A 23,818-nucleotide genomic window follows, 5' to 3' on the forward strand; every position below is an offset into this window, starting at 1 on the left:
GTGTGTGTGTGTGTGTGTGTGTGTGTGTGTGTGTGTGTGTGTGTGTGCATGTTGCTGATTCAGATAGAAGATGTGTGTGTGTTGCTGTAAATAAGAAAAGCTGTGTTTGTGTGCACATGTATTGCTGTGTGAGAGATTAGGGGTGTGTGTACATACTTCTCAACCTCGTAAGTGCAAGAAATCTGGACAACACCTGACAATGGGGGGACAAAAATAGGGACAGATTTTAAATATTGCTCTTATAAACTTAGAGAGTTGCTAGAATAATAGCATTTGTGTTAACATACATTTACTAAAGGATATGAAGTCTGAAACTCAAGTGTATGCCAATATTTAGTGATTGCAATCCTCAAATCTTCCCAGTGATTTGCCAAAAAAACCCACAAATTTTATGAGGAACAGTCCAAAAATATGAAGAAAAAATCAGTACATTCTGTGACAATCTGGACAGTTGAGAGGTATGAGTGTGTTGCTGTGAGAGAAAGAGTGTATGTGTTGCTATGTGAGAGAGAGTAGGTGTGTGTGTGTGTGTGTGTGTGTGTGTGTGTGTGTGTGTGTGTGTGTGTGTGTGTGTATGTTGCTGTGTGAAAGTTATGGAATGGAATGTTCTATTTGGGTGGGGTAGGTTAGTCAATTAACTTGATCAGTCTTGACCCTGTAACTTGGTTACAGGAAACAAAAGCCTGAATCCTTTATACCAACTACCAGACTGCTGAAGGAACTGTGAGCTTCAGTGGAGACAAGAAGCAGAATCCTCTACACCAACTACCAAACTCCTGAAAGAATTGTGAGCTTCAGTGGAGACAAGAGCCTGAATCCTCTACACCAACTACTAGACTTCTGACAGAATTGTGGGTTTGAGTTTCAGTACATTTTCAGGGAATTATGGGTTGCAGTGAATTTTCAAGGTATTGAGTTTCAGTGCATTTTCACGGAATTGAAAGTTTCAAGGGAAAAGAAATTTACTGTTGCTCATGCTAAGTCTGTTTTCAATGTGTTACAAACTGTTTTGTTTAGCAAATGTCAGTCTCTGTTTGTGCTGTAGAATTTGAAAGCAGGGTTAGTATAATAAATACTTGTTTTTGGTTTGTCAGTTATTCCCTACTGAAATATTACCAGCTTACCATTTTTTTAATGTAACACAACATAGGCAATTAATTCTTCAAGGGCAGCAGACAAGGGCGCCCGCAGGCAGGTGCAAGGGGGTGCACTTGCACCCCCCTGGAACTGGCTGGCCGAGAAATTAATTTAAATAAAAAAAGTTTTTTTTTTAAAGGGCGTTCCTCTTTAAGAACGCCCTTTGCATCCCGTCCAGGCGCACAGACGCAACAGGTGTTTGCGACCTGTTTTCGTCTTCTGTCTGTGCACGACTGATGGTTTACGTCCTTATCTTTCACGCCTACTGGAGATTTGAATTCAAGAGGATGTTCAGACTGCGCAGATGAATGTAGAAGTGAAAGGTAGGTGTGTGCCTGTCGTGTGTGTATGTGTGACAGAGGGAGAGACTCCGGTATAATTCTCAACTACGTAGAATTTTTATCTCACATTACATTTCTGTATTTTTTTGTTTGTATACCCAGGCTGTGCACCTGAAATTGATCAATATTCAACAGTGCTCACCCATATAACCATATCTATCCCCAGTAGCCAGTTTATATCAATAGGGCAAGAAATTTTTGGTATTAAAAGAATCAAAGAAAATGCTGTTGATGTGTACCAAAGGTTCAGAATGTCATTTTGGAACTGAAGGTTTGGAGCAAATAGCAAGCAAACCACTGAACTATATTCTTCAGCAAGTTCATAAAGCGTTCAGTGGGGCTTGTTTGGTAAATGCACTCAGTATCAGTGAACAGTAACTAGAAAGCTCTTGAAAATATGCTTTTAGGAAAGTAGGTGCAAAGTCACAACGATGGGCATTTCGAAGTAAAAATCAACATGGCAAGTTAGTTCATCATCCTGTCCTGACCCTCTGCTGATTTTGTTCTTTAATAAAGTGCAGACTGCAGAGGGTAAAAACCAAGGGTGCAGTACTTGTATACTCTTTGTGGTGCGTGCAGCTCTACCCAGGTAAGCAAATATAAATAAATAAATGAATACATTTAGTCTGATCCTCATACAATTTGTGGCTGTCTAATAAATCATTTACAGTGAAATGACTAAAATAAATGACAAACATTTGAGAATCAGACTTCATATCCTGCAGAAAATGCTTGCTAATGCAAAACCCATCATTTTATTTACTTTCCAAGTTTGTCCTGCCATTATTTTTACATTGTTCAGAATGCATTGTAGTAAGAGGTTGAGTGGTATGGTGTGGATTCATACCTGTGAACTGCCCCTGATTTTGCCTCATATTTTGTCCCTTGTCCCTCATTAAAAACATGTCATTTTCTGGTAAATTACTGGATTGCCAAGGGGTGGATTCACATGTCCCAAGATGGCAGAAGCTTGTCGCCTAAAAGTTGAAGGCTTTCAGTCAGTCAGTCATGCTAGACATTAATACTTTCATCAGTTTTGTTCAGTTTTACATGTTGGTACAAAACCAGTTCAATTAACTTTAAAGTGAATTGCAGCAATTTTATTGTTTAGCATAATACAGATGCTTTCACTGTGAACAGAATCCCTGAACTGCGCTGGCCAAATAAATCCTGCTGTAAAACACTTTTTAAAGTGTTTTTGCAGGGTTGGGGGGCAAGTGTTCTTGCATATCTGATGTGAGGGTCAAGCCCCCAATCTTATATACACCATCTCCACAGTCACACCAACTTGAAGAAAGGGGGAAAATTCTGCCCAAATGAGATTTGCTTCAGGCACAACTCACTGCTAGTGATTTCCTATGGTGGAACTTCAATCTCTGGAGAATTCACCCTCAGGCAATTGAATCTCAAATGTCCAGTCTTTGTTCATCAGTAGGGTAACTTATATTTATTTTTCAGCTCAAAATTTTTCTGTGTTCCCACCAAACTAATCTCTCCCAAAACTAGCAATTTTCAGAGAAAAGGTGGTGGATTTTACTGAATAAATAATGGTGATAATTAGAGTTATAGACTTATTTTACTTCAGTAAATGTATGTTCACTCACATTTTTGTATTTATATTCTGTCATCTCTTCAAATTAATAGAACTAATATTTTTTTTAAAAAGTGTTCCTGATTATTTCTGTATTAGTCCCTTATTCTAGAGGTGGGAGGTTGATAGTTATGGATTTCAGAATTTATATATTTTAGCAACTTTTTAAATTTATAAATGCTATATTTAAAATCTGTCCCTGATTTTGTATTTGTCTAGAATTATTGGGCTAAGTCATGTTCAGGACCAGCCTGAGGAGAATGGTGTGTGTTTGTGTGTGCATGTTTGTGTGTGTGTGTGTGTGTGTGTTTGAGAGAGAGAGAGATAGATACAAAGAAAAAGAGATTGAGTGAGTTTATATTAATGCAAAACTGTTATAGTTTTGTAAGTGTATTGTAGAACAGCCCTGGTTTTGTCTCATGTTTTTGTCATGTCCATCATAATATGCATTATTTTCTGGTAAATCGCTGGGGGTTACAATAAGTCAGCAATGCCAGATATCAAAGATTCAGACTTGTTCTGCACATTAATGCAAAAGCTTTTTAAGTGAATCATGTGTTCATGAAAGAATGAGTGGGTGGTAATTGCAGAACTTCCCTGGTTTTGCCACATAGTTTTGTCATGTGTGTGTGACTTTAAGTGTTTAAACAATGTGTGTGTGTGTAAGAAATAGGTAGGTAGTACTCCGAGTCTGTGGATGTAAGAAGTAGGTAGAAGTGTGTATGCGTGTATGTAAGAAATAGGTAGGTAAAAGCAGGTGTGTGAGTGTGTGTTTTAAGTGTACAGAGTATCTGTGCTTAGTCATTGATTAGTATTACACACAGAAATACACATAACTAACTTGGTATTAATTAATGTCTTGGTAAATTTGCGAGATCATTGGTTAGGCTACAAATCATCTGCTGGATCAACAGCCTGTATGAACCTTTAACCTATGATCTCATATGTACACAAAACAAATGTAACTGCAGCTTCCTTATATACGATAGCCATACTTCATGGAACAGACTGATGGAGCCCTGATTGTGATCCAGATGTCCTGAACTTTAGTGCCTCTGACACAAGAGGAGGAAATATGGGGTGTGAGAAAAAGTTGCTTGTTTCAACTCGACTGTTACTGGAGGCAGGATTGGGGTAGGGCATGTGTCTGGGCACACTTCCCAACATCTAACATTCCTACACTTAGTACGCAGAGCAGGTAAAGCTCCATGTGGTGCAAAGAATTATGATCAGATTTCTCTGATCTTAACTATACAGTTATGTGTTCTTGAAATGAATGTTATGATTCACCTCATTAGCTTCTCTGTTCCATTCTAGAGGTGAATTTCCTGACATCTAGTTCTTGAACATGTAACAGTTTGTTTATGATCAGAGATTTGATCATAATTATTAATTTTTTCTTAATCATGTCCTGAAATTTTTAATCTGGTGTAAGGAGGTCCATCTTCATCAAGCAGTATGAGTGAATCACATTTCCGGTCAGCTCAGCATCTAAACCTTTGCCAGGGTATTACTCCATCCTCTTTGCCCAAAATGGCTTGCCATCTCGCTTCCTGTCCAGTTCTCCTGCTGCTCATCATGTTTCCATTGGAGACGGATGCTTTCAGGCAACTTTGCTTTAAAGTTAACTACTTTGTGTAAAACATTGCTGAATTTTGCAATTATCACATCCTTTTGGAATTACTGTTTTTGCAGCTTTCCAATCTACAAATCAGGTCAGGTCCATCTGATTTCTTTTTTGCACGGTATTGCTTTCTCTCCCTTTGGCCTTTGCATTCTACACAATAGTTTTTTACTTTCTATTAAACTGCTAGTTCATACATTTAATCTGTCATTTTATTAGATGTTAATATTTTCTAGTACTGAAGCTCTCTAGATCAGTTGCTGTCTCTTGTAGATTTTGGGTAGTCTGTTACGTTTATTCCTTGGCTCATGTCTGTACTTTCTAAAAATATTTTGACTGGATAGTCATGCATTTAGAAAGTGTATTTAATGTGGCCACAAAAAATGCCCAGAACAGACGCACTCTTTTTGCTATCTGGCTAAGTGAGGAGCACTTTGAATAGAAATGTGGCATTTGTGTTTCTTTCTATCCCCAGATTACAAAGGACTGAAATAACCTTCTTTTGAAAAGTCTTAAGGGTAGTTGTGCATCCACTCCTGAAGGGACTTGATCTTGAGAACAGTCTTTGGGTTGACACTATTGGACTCAAGGACAGAGCCTACGCTTTTGGATTTTTCTAACCACAAAGATGAAGAAATAATAGACAGAAAACACAGGTGAAAACTATACTTCTAAAGAAATAGAAATAATAGACAGAAAACACAGGTGAAAACTATACTTCTAAAGAGTTTTTTTTTTCAATAAGGTACTAAATAATCCAAGGTGGAAGAATTTTCTAAATTTTCTGTAACAACTCCTTTTTGGGGGGGAGTTACCAGGATGCCTCTAATATTAGTTGAATATCCATTTAGACAGGTCAGACATGGGTGTTTCCTCTGTTTCTTTTATACAGGTATGTAAGAGTCTGTAATCTGGACCATTTCCAGACAGGCCCATAAATTCCTACTATTGCTGTTCTTTTACATTGGATGTAGACTACGAGATGATTGTGAGGGCTTTAATGAAGGTGTTGCAGGAAATTTTACTCATGTCATCCACCTCTGGTACCAGTGGAGGCAAAGGCATTAGTATGAATTTCTGAAGAATGTGGAGTCTTAAACTCAAATGTTTGTCATTATTTAATGACTTCAATCATCAGCTACTTGACAGAAAAGTACAGATTTTAGGAGGAACACAAAAAATATGAGGCAAAAATCTGGACATTCTGCAAAAATCTGTACAGTTGAGAGGTATGATGGTGCTTACTGCAGTATTAAGTTTTCTTTGCCTAAACATGTATAAAATCAAAAATCAACTAGTTTTATGTATTTATTGTTTGTTGTTGTCCAGGTTAGCATGATACACATGTTAATCATTGGTGTTGCTGAACCACATCAGAATTTTTTTTGTTTGTTTTAATCCCATACCTGACACTTTTTTTTTTTTTTTGTTCAGTAACATAATTGATAGAAGATCTGCAAGATGTTGACTACAAAGGCAGTAGTAGCCTATTGGAGACTTTAGGTGGTCTTATAACTTCAAAGCCGATGCATCAGACAAGAAGCGAGCATTCAGATATAGCAGCGATATGATGTAGTTCATTACTGACAGCAGTTCATTTTTGAAATTCTTCATGTTCTAGGTTTTGCATAATTTTAGGATGCAGATAAAATAAGTTGAACTGAGCAGTGTTACTGCTGGAAAAGCGAGACATCAGTGAAGAAACTAATGAGTCAAGATAGGGAATATAAATACTTGTTCTGTAATAACTCTCAAAATCCATGCTACTGTGTTTGCTCGGTGTGTCGAATACAAATCCTTGACAACACTAACTCAATACCAAGTTTATCTGCTAGTGATCTTGCATGACTGAGAATGTCATTCCTAAAGTGCTCTTCAGCATGGTTGCGGTGCTCCTTGAATATTTTAATAAGTATGTTGATGTGTTGTTGAGCCTTTACTATATCAAGTTGAACAGACTGCAACATCTGGGCAACGGGCTCAAGAACCGATGAGTAATTTGCAATAATAAAGAGAGAAATCAGAAATGTGCATGAAGAGCAAGCACTGAGTAACATATGCACATTTTGTCTGGTTTCACCAGCAGAGCTCTTCTGAAGATTAGCCAGGCAGTCAAATATTTTCTCAAAGTTCTGACTAAGCACAAGAATTGATCTATATTTCTTGATCAGTCATGTCTCACACAGAAGAGGTATATTTGGTACCAATGCTCGTCATTTTGGACTGTCACAGAAAAAAATAATAATCTTCTTAATAACACCAACAGCAATACATATTTCAGGAACATCATTCAGATCATTGACTACAAGGTTTAGTCTGTGAGATGTGCAGTGGATAAAGGCTGTTTATGGATACTTTTCGCAAATCTTTGCCTGAACACCATTCTGGATGCTTGCCATTATGGAGCAGCCATCATAGCCTTGTCTGAGTAATTTTTCCAAGTCTAGACCGTACTTTATGCATTCACTGACAATGACATTTGATACAGACTGTGCATCTCTCGCAACAATGGGAACAAAAACCGTAAACTCTTCTTGAATACAATCATCATTAACAAACTGAATGCCCAATGACAGCTGCTCAATGCCTGAAATATCTGCAGTTTCATCTGTTAATACACTAAATCCAACTGCCATGTTCACTGCACAAACAATCTCCTTTTGAAGTACATGTTTGCATTCTGTCAACAGCTCATTTTGCACCCTATGGGATATGTACCGATCATTTTCTGCAGCTGTTTCACTGTGCTATTTCAATATTGTGTTGCCAGCTTTAATACAAAAATCTAACAAGTCACAAAAATTTCCACCAGAGCCTTCTTTTCCACGGAGGGGAATGTCATGGGTTGCACAGTAAATAATTGTGGATAAAATTGGTTCCAATTTATTTCAATTCTCTGCAATTTGTTTTGCTACTGCTGCATCTAGCTGTGGAATAACAGCTGTTTCTGGCTTCTGTCGTGTACGAGAAAATTTGGCAGCATCTTCAGTAGAACCTTTGTGCCATGATGATTGCATGTGATTTCTTGCAGACTCATTGAAGGCATTACACTTTGTGCTCACAATAGTGATGAAGCTGCTTGCAACCCATGGTGAAGTGACTGAGGAAATAATACACAAGTTAAGCAGAGTGGGCCTTTCAGGAGAGGAGAATATGCAAGCCACGGTGAGTACTGCGACAATCAAGTATATCTGAATATAATTGTTTAATAAATAATGACATGCATTTCAGTTTCAGATTTCATATTATTTAGAAAATGCATTCTAACACAAATTCTTATATTCTAGCAACTTTCTAAATGTGTCCCTATTTTTGGGCCTTTGTCCCCATCATTGTAACAGGCTTTGTCCAGATTTCTTGTGTTAAAAGATTCAGAGGTATGGTGTGTATGTGTGTCTGTATGTCTGTATAAGAAGGAGGTAGCATACCCCTCAGCTGTCCAGGTTTTTGCAGAATGTCCAGATTTTGTGCCCCATATTCTTCCTAAAAAGGATTGAAGTTGCTAAATAATGATAGACATTTGAGTTTTAGATGTCATATCCTATAGATCAATTTAATCCCTCTGTAGTTACTACAGATCTGCAGATCACCCTTATTCTTAAAAATCGGTACCAAAACACTTTCTCCATTCCTCAGGCATCCTCTCACTTTCCAAGATTTCATTAAACAATCTAGTTAAAAACTCCACTGTCATTTCACCTAAACACCTCCATGCATCCACAGGTATGTCATCTAGACCAACAGCCTTTCCATTCTTCATCCTCTACATAGCTATCCTTACTTCCTCCTTGTTAATCCATTGTACTTAATGATTCACTATCCCCACATCATCCAACCTTCTCTCCCTCTCATTCTCTTCATTCATCAACCCCCTCAAAGTACTCTTTCCATCTCCTCAACACACTCTCCTCACTTGTGAGTATGTTTCCCTCATTATCCTTTATCACCTTTACCTGCTGCACATCTTTCCTAGCTCGGTCCCTCTGTCTAGCCAATCGGTACAGGTCCTTTTCTCCCTCCTTAGTGTCCAACCTTTCATACAGCTCTTCATACGCCTTATCCTTAGCCTTCACCACCTCTCTCTTTGCCATGCACCTCATCTCCTTATACTCCGTTCTACTTTCTTCATCTGTCTGACAATCCCTCTTCTTCTTTGCAAACCTCTTTCTCTGTATACTCTTCTGTACTTCCTCATTCCACCACCATGTCTCCTTATTGTCCTTCCTCTGTCCAGATGTCATACCAAGCACCTTTCTAGCTGTCTCCCTTACTAGGTCTGCTGTAGTTACCCAGCTCTTTGGTAACTCTTCACTGCCACCCAGTGCCTGTCTTAACCCATCCCTGAACTCCACCTCACAATTACCTTTTTTCAATTTCCACCATTTGATCCTTGGTGCTGCCCTCACACTCCTCCTCCTCTTCTTGATCACCAACGTCATCGTATAAACCACCATTCTATGCTGCCTAAATACACTTTCCCCGGTCACCAGTTTACAGTCTCCAATCTCCTTCAAAATGGCCCTCCTACATAAGATATAATCCACCTGTGTGCATCTTCCTCCACTCTTGTATGTCACCCTATGCTCCTCCCTCTTGTTAAAATATGTATTCACCACAGCTATATCTACCTTTTCACAAAATCCACTACCATCTGACCTTCTGCATTCCTTTGTTTAACACCATACCTACCCATCACTTCATCATCCACTCTGTTCCCTTCACCAACATGCCCATTAAAATCTGCTCCAATCACCACTCTCTCACCCTTGGGTACAGTCATCACCACTTCATCCAACTCACTCCAAAATTTTTCTTTCTCATCCATCACACACCCAACTTGTGTACCATATGCACTAACAATATTCATCATTACACCATCAATTTCCAGCTTCATAAACATCACTCTATCCGACACTCTTTTCAACTCCAAAACACTCTTAGCATACTGTTCCTTCAGGATAACTCCTACGCCATTTCTCCTCCCATCCACACCATGATAAAACAATTTGAACCCACCTCTGATACACCTAGCCTTACTCCCCTTCCATCTGGTCTCTTGCACACACAATATACCAACCTTCCTTCTGTCCATCATAGAAAATGCATACTAACATAAATCCTGTTATTCTAGCAATGTTCTAAGTTCATGAGAGCAATATTTATAATCTGTCCCTATTTATGTTGGGCTTTGTCCAGATTTCTTGCAGAGGTTGAGGTGTGTGAGAGAAAGTGAAATGCCCTATTTAGAGTTAGCAGGTAGAATTTATTTTCAAGTGTATTTTCAAGGAATTGTGAGCTTCAAGGGAAGAGAAGTTTACTGCTGCTCATGCTAAGTCTGCTTAAAATGTGCAACTGTTTTGTTTAGCAAATGGTATCATTATTGTGGTATAGAATTTTAAAGCAGTGTTAGTAGTACAGCAGGTAGCATACTTGCATCTTGATGCAGAGGGCTACAGGTTCTACTCCCACAGCATGTAGATTTGTATTTTAAGGGGGTGGAGTGCTGCAGTCCTGGCTATGTCCTCCTTTGGATGATGAGATGCCTAATAACTATGAACTTGTTTTTCAGCTTACCACCCATTCTGTATTGCAAATATACCAGCTTACCAATTTTAATGCAACATAGGCAGTGTATTCTTCAAGGGCAGCAGGCACTGAATTTGTTGATGAAATGCTGAAATATAAAGTTGTTTTCTAGCAACAACCTCTTCATTAGTTTCAGATCTCTATTATGTGGAATTATTCAGATGACTGTGTCAAGAAAAAAGGTCTAAAGCTTTTAGTATAATGAAGTTGTTCACATCAGTGATAATGCAGACCCAGTTTCATATAACTAAGGGTCAACCACACAAAATCAGAAAACACCCAGAATTTCCCTTGCCCACTCAGTAAAACTAATCTTGAAAAAATAATTAATAATGTGTATATATTAGGGCTATTGGAATTATCTATAAAAAGATGAAGTGATGATTTGCAACTATGTCAATGTTGGGATTATGAAGAAATGCTTGATTAAGCATTAATTAAAAGATATACATAATTTAGTGAATGCACACAGTTTAAGTTAAATACAGCTATAATGTGTCGTGCATTCAGAGCACAGAATGCCAGCTTTTATTTAAACAGCAACTTGTGTTACTGAGAGCTAATCTTGGAAGCCAAATAACACTAGTGTTATAAACTAATCTGTTTAAATCTGTATAATCTGAACAGGCTCATGGGACTCAGTTTAGTGTTCTACATGAAAAATACTGAGCTAATGAACACTATTCCTCAGTTGTTGTTTCTAAGTCACTTACAAATAAATAAATAAAACAAGGGGAAGTATTTTGAGGTAAAACAAATATCTTGTCTTTATGGTAGGTAAAAAGTAAAACTCTGTTAGTACCCAAGTAAATAAAATTATTATTAGCAATGAATGAGAAATTATTCCAGTATAGAGGACTGAACAGCCAAGCCTTCTTGATCAGAATTCAAAAGGGCTGCCAGCTGAAAGTTCCCTTGAGTTAGTTGCAATATACATGGGGTATGTAAAACAACTCATCATGGATTCCTAATTAAATCCAGATATCTGTAATCATTGTAGAAGTAAAGCATAAAACAGTATGCACACTAAGAATTTTGACAGTGTTTATGGCAACTGGGGAGAAATAGCCAAGTAATGGGACCCTGTAATGGCTACGTGGGGGAGGGGCTGCATGAGTGTAGGGGGTGGGGCTATGTGAGTGGGGGTGTGGCTATGTGGGTGGAGGGGTGTGGCTATGTGAGTGGAGGGGTGGGGCTTTGTGGGCGGGGCTCGGGTTTGCACCCCCTGCAAAAAATCCTGCGGGCTCCCTTGGCAGCAGACACTGAATTTGTAGATGAAACACTGAATTGTAATATTGTTTGCTATAAGCAACCTCTTTGTTAGTTATAAATGTATTTAATGCGGAATTATTTGGATGACATTTACTTCTACAGAGATTGTGTTTATTGACTGATATTGGTGGATTGTAATGACAGAAGTTTAAGTGGCCTTTTATGGTTTAAATTTTCTGAAACTAGTAATTTTGTCATTATTGGTTCATACATTTTGTTTCATTGCTTACTGTAAGAATGTTCAAAACTACAAATTTAAAACACATTCTAACAAGTAGTGCTGTATTATACAAGGAATATAATTTAACACAATCAGGAAGTTGAATCAAAGAATACCTGCATGTATGCATGGCCCTAAAAATGTGTGCAAGGATCATATAGTTTGAAAACAGCCCAAAGGTAAACTTAATCCTCTACTGGCCAGATTAATTTTCTTTGAATGTGGGTATTAATTCCATTTCAATGAATGTGAGCTTCAATGGCAGAGAAGTTTACTGCTCATGCTAAGTCTGTTTTCATTGTGAGACTGTATTTTACAGCAAATGGTTATCAGTATTTGTGTTATTTTATTTCAATATCTGTAGTCATTGTAGAAGTAAATAAGAAAACAGTATGCACAATGGTAGATTTGAACTGTGTTTATTGGTAACTACGGAGAAATAGCCAAGTAATGAAAGACTAGATGGCTGGGCAGGGGGCCGCCGGGGGGGATGTGGATGCAGGACATTATATCTTTTTTACTTCTTAACCTAATTAAACTCTTATAACACTATCTGCAAGCTTTGTACCTAAATGTAGAGAATCTAAAATGCTCTTCACCTCAAAACATTGTCTTAATCATCCTACCTTCATTTCCCAGGTTACTACATTATTATTATTTTTGTCTGTATTATATTCATATGCAGAATGTCATAAAGGGTGCATCTCTTGAGATTTATGGCCAAAGATTTCACAAATTGCAAAAGCCATGGAAATTTTACTCACTTTGTAAACTACTTAATTACATTGTGTATGTAATCAAAGAGGGAAAGGAGAGAGGACGTCGGCACACCCCTTCAAAAAGAGCACAAATGATCAATTATTTTAACTCAAGGATAACATAGGTAAATTTTAATATTATTATCCACTATCATCTGTGAAAAGTGACTTCAATTGTTGTATTATTTGAGAGAATACTTTATCTATTTATTTATTTTTCATGAAACCAGACGTATACTTTTCTTGGGGGGGGGGGGCTGACCCAAATATAACGTATGTGTACTGCTACATTTTGTTTACAATAAAAGCACTGCCACGGGCTATAAAATGATGAGAAAAGTCTCAGTAAACTTGTAGGTGCAGGGCTTTGTGGCACAGCTCCTGTAATACTGGGGTTAAATATAGTGACAGCAGGCTGTGAAACAATGACAAAAGTCTCAGAAACTTGTAGGTGTAGGGTTTATGACAGAGCTCCTGCAGTGTTGCGGTCAGATGTAGTGACCACAGGACAGGGCTTTTTATGCGATGATGTACAAGGTACCGGCACCGTGTCCACAGTAGTGGCATCTTCTCCTTTAAGGAGAACCATGTATGCATCGTACAGAAACGCAGATGCAAAAATGCATGGAATTTAAGTTAGCCATTTCAAGAAGGTGACTCTGTGTGTGTGTGTGTGTGTGTGTGTGTGTGTGTGTGTGTGTGTGTGTGTGTGTGTGTGTGTGTGTGTGTGTGTGTGTGTATGTGTGTGTGTGTGTATAATTGAAACTACTCATTCTAATTGTTTCTGTATGAGAGAGAAAGTGTGTGCATGTGTGTCTATGTATATAAGTTAAACTAGCTGTTCAGCTGATATACAAGATAGCATGCATGTGTGTTGCTGTATGAGAGGGAAGGTATGTTTGTATTGCTGTTTGAAACAGTTGGTGTGTGTGTGTATATATATATATATATATATATATATATATATATATATATATATATATAATTTAAACTAGTGTTTCTGTTTGCTCTGTGTGAGACTGAAAGTGTGTGTATGTGCATGTATGTATGTATGTATGTAATTTAAACTAGCTGTCCTGTTCATATGTGAGATAAAGTGATTGTGTGTGTGTGTGTGTGTGTGTGTGTGTGTGTGTGTGTGTGTGTGTGTGTGTGTGTGTGTGTGTGTGTGTGTGTGCATGTTGCTGATTCAGATAGACGGTGTGTGTTGCTGTAAATGAGAAAAGCTGTGTTTGTGTGCATAGGTATTGCTGGGTGAGAGATTAGGGGCGTGTGTACATACCTCTTAACCTCGTAAGTGCAAGAAATGTGCAGAAAACCTGACAGTGGGGGGACAAAAATAGGGACAGAGTTTAAATATTGCTCTTATAAAGTTGCTAGAATAATAGTATATGTGTTAACATACATTTACTAAAGGATATGAAGTCTGAAACTCAAGTGTATGCCAATATTTAGTGACTGCAATCCTCAAATCTTCCCAGTGATTTGCCAAAAAACCCCACAAATTTTATGAGGAACAGTCCAAAAATATGAGGGAAAAATTAGTACATTCTGTGAAAATCTGGACAGTTGAGAGGGATGTGTGTGTTGCTGTGTGACAAAGAGTGCGTGTATTGCTGTGTGAGAGAGAGTAGGTGTGTGTGTGTGTGTGTGTGTGTGTGTGTGTGTGTGTGTGTGTGTTTGTGTGTGTGGGTGTGACAGGTATGGAATGTAATGTTCTATTTGGGGGGGTAGGTTAGTCAATTAACCTGATCAGTCTTGACCCTGTAACTTGGTTACAGGATACAAAAATCTGAATCCTCTATACCAACTACTAGACTGCTAAAGGAATTGTGAGCTTCAGTGGAGACAAGAAGCAGAATCCTCTACACCAACTACTAGACTTCTGACAGAATTGTGGGTTTGAGTTTCAATACATTTTCAGGGAATTATGGGTTGCAGTGAATTTTCAAGGTATTGAGTTTCAGTGCATTTTCATGGAATTGAAAGTTTCAAGGGAAGAGAAATTTACTGTTGCTCATGCTAAGTCTGTTTTCAATGTGTTACAAACTGTTTTGTTTAGCAAATGTCAATCTCTGTGCTGTAGAATTTGAAAGCAGTGTTAGTATAATAATTACTTGTTTTTGGTTTGTCAGTTATTCCCTACTGAAATATTACCAATTACCATTTTTTAATGTAACACAACATAGGTAATTAATTCTTCAAGGGCAGCAGACACTGAATTTGTAGGTGAAACACTGAAATGTAATATTGTTTGCTATCAGCAACCTCTTTGTTAGTTACAAATTTATTTAATGTGGAGTTATTTGGATGACATTTACTTCTACAGAGATTGTGCTTATTGACTGATATTGGTGGATTGTAATGACAGAACAAGGAATATAATTTAACACAATCAGGAAGTTGAATCAAAGAATACCTGCATGTATGCATGGCCCTAAAAATGTGAGCAAGGATCCTATAGTTGAAAACAGCCCAAAGGTAAACTTAATCCTCTACTGGCCAGATTAATTTTTTTGAATGTGGGTATTAATGCCATTTAAATGTATGTGAGCTTCAATGGCAGAGAAGTTTACTGCTCATGCTAAGTCTGTTTTCATTGTGAGACTGTATTGTACAGCAAATGGTTATCAGTATTTGTGTTATTTTATTTCAATATCTGTATTCACTGTAGAAGTAAATAAGAAAACAGTATGCACACTGGTAGATTTGAACTGTGTTTATTGGTAACTGTGGAGAAATGGCCAAGTAATGAAAGACTAGATGTCTGGGCAGGGGGCTGCTGGGGGGATGTGGATGCAGGACATTATATCTTTTTTACTTCTTAACCTAATTAAACTCTTATACCACTGATTACTCATAGTATAGTTGCAAGGTTTGGACCTAAATGTAGAGAATCTAAAATGCTCTTCACATCAAAACCCTGTCTTAATCATCCTACCTTCATTTCCCAGGTTACTTCATTATTATTATTTTTGTCTGTATTATATGCATATGCAGAATGTCATAAAGGGTGCATCTCTTGAGATTTATGGTCAAAGATTTCACAAATTGCAAAAGCCGTGGAAATTTTATTAACTTTGTAAACTACTTAATTATATTGTGTATGTAATCAAAGAGGGAAAGGAGAAAGGGCAGGTAAATTTTAATATTATTATCCACTATCATCTGTGAAAAGTGACTTCATTTGTATTATTTGAGTGAATACTTTATTTATCTATTTATTTATTTCCATGAAAGAAGACATAGGGCAGGATTCACGAAGGCTTGCACGGAGTGTAAGAGACGTGCAACACTCCATGCAAGCCTCGCGATCCAGGAACAGCCCTAAACTCCGTGTAAGAGACCAGCTAAAACGTGTCTTACACGGACTGGGCGTGGACATGCTAAATACCTCACTTGCAGCCGAAAGGTATGCAAATGAGGTATATTAGCGATCCACGAAGGAGAAACCAGTCCGTGTAAGAGACTTTTTAGCTGCAGAAATGTACTCAGTTGACAACTGAGTACGTTTCTGCAAATTCCACAACGGAGCCATGTCAGCTCCAAAAAAAGGGTGCATATGACTCAGGCAGCATGCCAATGGCCAAATATGTGGCCATTTGCAAGATAACCCGATGCAAAAACATTAAAAATATAATTTTTTTTTCGGCGATCGTCGATGTTTAAACCCAGCGCAGCCCCGCGCAAACGGGCTGCACTGTATAAAACCATAAAAAAGAAGGTTATAAACCCACAAATGTGGGTTTCATGCAATACATGGAATGACAATGCAGGGACCAGCAGACCAAAAACAACATGGCCACCGTGTAGTGGTTGCTAATGGGGGAAGCTGAGTCTAAGACATGTAACTAAGCATTAGTAGGCAATCTCATGTAAATGAGGGTTAGGATACTGAATCTCACAGTCACATAGCAAATGAGCACAGTCTGAGTAGTGTAAGAGATACATAAGGGGGAGGAATAGAGTAGGAGATAGGTGACATCACAGGGGGGAATGGTAGAAAGAAATGCAGTTCATTGGAGGTCAATGTAACATGACAGATGACAGACACAGATCATGGAAAGAGGTGTGCCACTAGATAAGTCAGGGAAAGTCAAGAAATGGAAGGTGTACACTGTTACTTACACCAAAGTTTCTTGCTGGGCGTGCATGCACACGTGTGCGCGCCATGAAGCGCAAGTAGGGCAGTATGTGCATGTGTAAGGCAGACTGAGCATGTGGGAGCATGTTGGGAGATGTTTAACACTGCGCTGGTGTGCGCGCATGTAGGGCAGGCTGAGTATGTTGGAGGCTGTTGGCAGACGTGTAACAGTGTTTGCGTGGGTGTACGCGCGTTTTAACCCGAATAAGTAGATTCTGAACCGTGTAAGCACGTGTGCGCACGTGTAAGCCACTGTGAGCGTGTTTCTGATGGTATGCACGTTGCTCCCCCCTGAGGAAACAGAAAGGAAAAAGGAAGCAACAGAATTAATAGGAAGCTAGCAGGGATAACTGCTGAAGCTAGCAGGTGAAAACAATTAGAAGCAGGCAATTACACAGGCAGAATAGTAGCCCAGCCCAGCACTTAAAACTCTGCAAACAGTAGTGCAGGATGTTTCTTCTAAGAGACACTGCAAGACAGGAGTAAGCTAATAGAAGTGAAAACTGAAAAAGCTTCACTCAGAGCAGAAATGTTAGGGGCTGCCATAGCTGTCATGAGACATAGGCGACTTGCTGAGGGTGGTGACAATGCAGATGGTGCCAGACAACCCACAGTGAGGAGACGGAGAAGAGTGTACAGGCCCAGGGTCACCTACCACGGGTTACATGAGCTGGAGATAGTAGGGCACTATAGAGTGGACAGAGAGCTCCTACAGCAAATTGTTGAGCTGTGCAGGCCACGCCTCACACACAGAACCAACAGAGGGGAACCCATCCCAGTGGAAACCAAGGTATGTGTTGGCCTAAGAATACTAGCAACAGTTACCTTCCAGAGACCAACTGGCGATATGATGGGGATATCACAGGCATCAGCCTCCAGGGTACTGCACCAGTTCCTGGATGCCATGTCAGCACATGTCGGTGATCATGTATATTTCCCCAATGCCCGTGAGGTTTTGGCTAGCAATATGCGTCTCTTCCAGCAAATAGCGGAATACCCTGAGGTAGTGGGTGCAATAGACTGCACGCACATACGCATCAAAGCACCAGCCGGTGAGCGGGGTAGGGCCTACATTAACCGGAAGGGCTTCCCCTCCATCAACGGCCAGGTCGTGTGTGATGCCCAGGGCATAATAATGAATGTGTGTGCTGGCTGCCCTGGGAGTTACCACAATTCCCACATCTGGCATTTGACACAGCTGTACCAGACATTTGCCAATGGGGACATCCCACACGGACACTTAGTGGGGGATGCAGGTTATGCACTGGAGCCGTGGCTGATGACACCCATCAGAAATGCACACACACCTGAACAGGAACGCCATAATGAGGCACACGCACAAACACGTAATGTAATAGAGTGTGTGTTTGGGCTGCTCACGTCACGGTTCCGGTGTCTGGACACATCTGGTGGAGCCTTGCAGTACACACCAATTACATGTACCCAAATTGTCATGGTATGTGCTATGCTACATAATATGATCTTGCGAAAACAGCTGCAGCAGGACCAGCATAGGGCTGGGCCAAACAGCCCACCACCATTGCCAAGGCCATCACAGGCAGAGCGTGACTCAGAGGAGGAATAACCTGAGCCTGCCCCAGTAGGCAGAAGGAGGCGTGCCCAGTATGCCCTGGCCTTGGCAAAGAGGCAACGCATAGCACATACACTGGCTCAGTAGGAACCCTGGGAATGATACCCCCTCTGACTCACTCAAATAATAACATGGATGCCTAAAATGACATGACCTGCTCACAAACATGTACAGGGAAGTGTAATATGCGCATCCGACAGAGGCAGTCCTGCAGCACCACCTGAGGCATGAATGCCATGTGTTAAGTAATGTAACACCATGTACTATATGCACACCTGAGCACCCTGACTAACATCCACCCTCACCAAGCATGAAGCCACAAAATGACGATGGGATGATCAAGTGCAATAACTGGCTGAAGTAATGCAGTTAGTCAAAGGGGAGCCAATGTGTTTCAGGCTGGGAAGACATGCGGAGCATGACATGATGCACCACCTGCTAGGGGTGGCGTGCACCTATCATGCCATGCCCCATGGATACTGACAAATGCTGTCAGTACCCACAGCATGCCCTGAATAGGTAAGTCTCAAAACACAAACCCACCTTCATAGGTTCCACAAGGGTTAGGAACCTAGATGTAATGCTACCCAATGCCAGAAGTCTAAACAGCAAGATGTGTGCAGTGTAAATGCACACAGTATGGAGAATGTAGATACCAGTCCTGTAATAGAGAACTGGGTCAAGGCTCACATCAGCACCTTAACACTACCAGGTCACACCTCATACTGTGCTGTACAGCCGCAAAACATGGAACATGCTACAAAAGGAGGGTGACTAGCAATAAATGTCAAGGATAACCACACCCCCATGTTGGTACCACAACAAGAAGCAACATGGATTAGCCATGGTCAAATACCAATGGCTAAAACCGCCTCCAAGTATATAGCCTGCTGCAGACTACTGTCCTAATACCAGGAACTGCACCTGGCCTATGTTGGAATACATGAATATATCAAGCCCCCCAAACCACATTATATTGCTTGACTGAAAATACCCAGACATACACCGGGAGCATTATACTAGCACCAACACAGTAGGAGAAAAGTTCCCAGAATCCATAAACCAAAATGCCCAGGAACAATGTACCACTCCCACAAGAGGGGTAAGCATACTGGATGTGATAATCAGCAACATGTGTACTGGATGGCAAGATGAGAAGTGTACCCCTCACCGGTAAGACCAGACCATAGAGTAATCACACTGGATATACACATCCTGACCCCAGTCCCTGGCCAGAATACCACAGTGAAAAAAATGTGTAAAGCATAGGTTGCAGCCCTCCAAACTGATGTTGAATCCATGAAAGGCCCTGTGCAAGTGCAGAATATGGGACACACCACAGAACATGTTATACAGGCATTCCATGAGCACAGCCAGGAATGCTTGGAGTATGCAATCACAAATAACAACAACACACAATGCCATACACGCAGGCATCTGGCATGCTGGATTCCAGCCATTACCAAACCATGCAAGAGAATGAGGAAGCTACCACATAATAGAGCAAACATAAAAAGGGAAGTAATCACTGATCAGTAGTATGGCAATAACATATGTCCACACATACAATCCACTAAGTCCAGCCACAACAAGTAGAATCTGTGAATCCAGAGGCAATGTGACACCAGTCCCAAGTACACAGATAACCACAACACCCCCCAATAAATACAAATATATGTGATAGGTGCAACCATGTATCCAAACCAGAGGTTGAGCTCCACCAACTCAGTACTGTCAAAACTAGTCAGGAGGAGAAGGTAACCACATACACCACAAACCCAGTCCCACATAGACCTACCACAACTGTAAACCAAACACATAAACACAGACAAATATACCCGGAGGCCTTAATTACAAACACACCACACCAACAGAAGCCTCCAAAGCAGATCACAAGCAACCACAACCTTCAAACATAGCACATGCAATGAATAGTACAAAGCTGGTGTGCCAAACAGTCACAGGCCAGAAGGAGAAACAACATGCCTGATACAGTTGTAATAGGTGTCTGTATAGGCAGACACACTGCTGTCCCACTCACCAGACTGAACAAGGAAAAGGGTAGAGTAAGCTGCCTGTAGGCTGCCACAAAATGCCACATAACACAAGTACGCAGGTCACCCCAAAGCAAGCAGAAATATGATGCACTCAATGTCCATGCTGGTGTGAATTACCTGAGATGTACCTCCCTGGTCAACATGAAAAGAGACATGGATGATCCCTCTGAGTATGTACCCCAGGCCGGTATGACACTGGCTGTGTGCAGCATCCAACCCTCACCAAGAATGATGCCACAGTACAAACACAGAATGCTCATGTTTAACAGCTGGCAAAGTTACAGCTGTCAGTCCAAGAGGGTCTAATGTCTGTCTGCTTGAGATGTCAAGCATGACAAGCCATGCTGCTGTTCCAGGGATGGCTTGCACCTGTTACCCCTGTGCGTCTGAATACTGGATAAGGCCTTTGCCGCCTCCATAGAGCCGCATGTAGGCAAGGCCAAAAAGACTACCCACCACCCTAGAAAACATAAGTGGTAGGAAACATAAGGGTAATGCTGACCAATGCCAGATGTGTAAACTGCAATATGCATGCCCCTGAGGCACTTCCCATTATGGAGAACATCGATGTATGTGCAGTGACAGAAGCCTGCTGCAAGCCTAGTGATAGCACACCAGCACTACTAGGTTATACCACATATCATGTGTTATGGCCCCAACACCTGCACCAAAACATTAAAGGAGGGGGAGTATCCATATGCAGCACAGACACCCATATGGCCAGGTAACTGACAATGCACAAAGCAGCGGAGACCACCCATGTGCACCTAAGTGTAGTCCAAACTGCTGTACAGTCTGTAGCATGCGACAGACCACACTCTCACACACAAGAACTCCACCCAGACATCCCGAAGACACTGGACAGTATGAATGTCCCACCAAATACCAGACAAGGTACACACAAATTACCACATAGGTGGCAAACCATTATGTATGCAAGGAGTAATCAGGGACCTAGGGACACAGGTCGACAGTAATCTGTCATGTGACACTCACAATGCCAATGTGGCTAGGAAGATTGTCGATATTGGACACCGTATCATGAAAGGATTCACATCTACATCAACAGAGGTCACTGTGCCACTGTACTGTTCCCTTATCAGACCCATAATCTAGTACAATGACTCATATGGGATGTACCGTACGTGACACCTGCAGCAGTTCGGAAGACCTCTTACTGAAGTTGGTGCGCCTTGTTTGCTGTGGCATAGACTGGATTCGGGCCTGCTGGATCTAGCTTTGTTTGTGTAACTTGAGCACTAATCCAGACATTCTCTAAAGTATTCAATGGTATTTATTACTGCTTGGTTGTAACTTGATTAAAGTGTAGCTATCATTCAAGTCTTTTGGATTAAGCACTTGGGCTTCAGACCAGTTGTTTTACATTAGGAAGGTTTGTGGCAAGCACTGTGGTGGCAGGACAGGTAGCTTTCATCCTTCTAAGTTGGGAACTGCTGATTGAGAGCCCAGTGTCCAAGTGTATTAGTTCTGGTTTAGGCACTTGGGCTTCAGGCCAATTATTTTACATTAAGAAGGTTTGTGGTCTGCACTCTTGTGGGAGAAGAGGCTGGACTCTGCCCTTCTGAGCTGGGAATTTCTGGTTAAAGGTTTATAGTGCCTGAATATTTGAACTGTATCTTACTGAAATTGGTTCACCTTGTTTGCTCTAGCATAGACTAGATCCAGGCCTGCTGAATCTAGCTTTGTTTATATGCTTGTTGTTTGTTTGCTTGTTATTTCCTGGAAGCTAATTCCACCTAATACGCAACTTCTCAGTGCTTCTGTGGATCACTAGTGATATCTGCATTGCTTACTGTACTTATTTCCTTGTTTCACTTGGAAGAAAGTTACTGTTTGTCGTTTTTGCATTTAGTTACTTGTAACACATTGCACTCAAGTTACCTGGCACTTGCTCACTAAAGCAATTATATAAGTCAGCACTAAAAATTAAAAGCACTACACCCTCACTCCCCACTGGCCCTTGTTTTCAATTAAGGATTTCCCAATATTATTCTAGCATGTCCAAAGGTCAGTTGTCAATCTCCTCTCCGGTCCAGCTGGTGAATCTGGGAATCTTGAGGCAATGTTATAACTGCCTCATGTACACAGACAACCCTCTCCTCCTCCCACATAACACAAATACTTGCGAGAGATGCAGCTATTTAGCCAAACTGGAGGCTGAGCTCTCTCAACTCAGGACTGGCAAGACCAGACAGGTGGAGAAGGCAACTACACACACCACAAAACCAGCCTCACATAATGCTACCACTCCACTGAATCAAACACATAAACACACAAAGACATACTCGGAGTCTCTGAGTAAAAATTTACCTAAACAGCAGAGGCCTCCAAAGCAGACACACAAACAACTGCTACCTCAAGACACCCCACAAGCAACACATAAACCACAAAAGCAGTGTGCAAAGCAGTCACAGCCCTTAAGGCCAAATACAACACCAAACATACTTGTCATAGGTGACTCCATAGTCAGACACACTGACGCCCCACTCACCAGGCTGAACAAGGAGAGGGTCACAGTAAGCTGCCTATCGGGCGCTAGAATCCGCCACATAACACAAGCACTCGGGTCACTCCACGGCAAGTACAAATATGACACAGTCATTGTCCATGCTGGTGTGAACGACCTGAGATGTACCTCCCTGGACTACATGAAAAGAGACATAGAGGAGCTCTCTGATTATGTAGCCCAGGCAGGTATGACCCTAACCCTGAGCAGTATCCTTCCTTCACCAAGAATGATGCCACAATATAGAGACAAGATGATCAGCTTTAACAATTGGCTTAATGTCTGGTGTCATTCAAAGGGGATCCAGTGTCTGTCTGCCTGGGATGACATGCTTGACAAGCCACACTGCTTCGCAAGGGACGGCTTGCACCTGTCACCCCTGGGATTCCGGATATTGGCTAAGGCTCTTGCCACCCCCATAGTGCCTTTTTAGGCAAGGCTCAAATTCTAAACCTACCACCCTAGAAAACAAAAATGGGAAGAAACTGAGGGTAATGCTTCTCAATGCCAGAAGTCTAAATCTCAAAATGCACGCACTCGAGGCCCTTCTCAGTATGGAGAACATCGATGTCCGTGCTGTAACTGAAACCTGGTTCAAGGCTCCTGAGAGCACCCCGGCACTATTAGGTTTTATCTCATATCATGCGTTCCGCCCCAAAACCGGACCACACCACAAAAGGAGGTGTATCCATATTCATAAAGGATACCCACACCTCCAGGTTGGTGGCAACGCACGAAGCTTCGGAAACCATCCAGGTGCAACTAACCATAGGCAAAACTGCTCTACAAATTGTAGCATGCTACAGGCTACTCTCTCAAACTCAGGAACCCCACACAGCCTTCCTGAAGACACTGGAGGGTATAAATGTATCTCCAAACACCATCATATTGGGTGACTTCAACTACCCGAATATAGACTGGGAACATTACTCAAGCCCTAACTTTCTAGCCCAAAGGTTCCTGGAGTTCA

This window comes from Protopterus annectens, chromosome 1.part1, assembly GCF_019279795.1.
Source record: "Protopterus annectens isolate FY-2018-M chromosome 1.part1, PAN1.0, whole genome shotgun sequence".
NCBI lineage: Eukaryota > Metazoa > Chordata > Ceratodontiformes > Protopteridae > Protopterus > Protopterus annectens.